An 864-nucleotide genomic window follows, 5' to 3' on the forward strand; every position below is an offset into this window, starting at 1 on the left:
TGCCTTGTATTAATACATGGAGACTTTCAAATATCTGGGAGCCACCTCAATCAATAAGTGATGGATATAGCCAATTATCTTACCACCTGTTTGGGATAATTCTAATTTGTCCAGGGAGCCAGTTTACCCACATACCTGTATGTAATCCATGCTGTCTGCAGAGCTCATTTGTGGGACTGAGCTAACATTTCTCTCCCTGGGACTTTGTTTAATATCATATTTTTGTGTGGCCTTCTTTTCTTCCCATTTCCCACTCTCCCAGCATTTTTTTCCCTAAAATGGTTCCTGATTTAATTATATTCCCATGGATCATTTTCTTGGTACCTACTTCTGAGGAACCCAACTTAGTATACCTAGAAAAAAAATGGAAGTAGTCAGGACCTGACTGGTGAGCCTGAAGACAGACTGGGATGAAAGGTTGATCATATTTCATGTGTAAGACCTAGAAATCATCAAGCAGACTGAAATGCATTGCAGGGGAAAGTACCACACCAGAGCCAGCTGGATGGATAAACACCATGCAATGGATAGAAATAACCACATTGATTAGAACATCAATAATTCACAATTGTGCTGGGTGCAGCGGCTCACATCTGTAACCTCAGCACTTTGGGATGCTTAAGTGGGAGGATAGCATGAGGCCAGGAGTTAGAGGCCAGCCTGAGCAACACAGAGAGACCCTGTTTCAACAAAAATGTTTAAAAAATTAGCCTGACGTGGTGGTGCATGCCTGTAGTCCTAGCTACCCCAGAGGATTAGGTAGGAGGATCCCTTGAGCACAGGAGTTCAAGGTTGCAGTGAACTATGATCAGGCCACTGCACTCCAGCCTGGGTGACACAGCAAGATGCTGTTTCAAAAAAAAA

Source organism: Propithecus coquereli, unplaced genomic scaffold (genome assembly GCF_000956105.1).
Source record: "Propithecus coquereli isolate 6110/MARCELLA unplaced genomic scaffold, Pcoq_1.0 Scaffold67, whole genome shotgun sequence".
Taxonomy (NCBI): domain Eukaryota; kingdom Metazoa; phylum Chordata; class Mammalia; order Primates; family Indriidae; genus Propithecus; species Propithecus coquereli.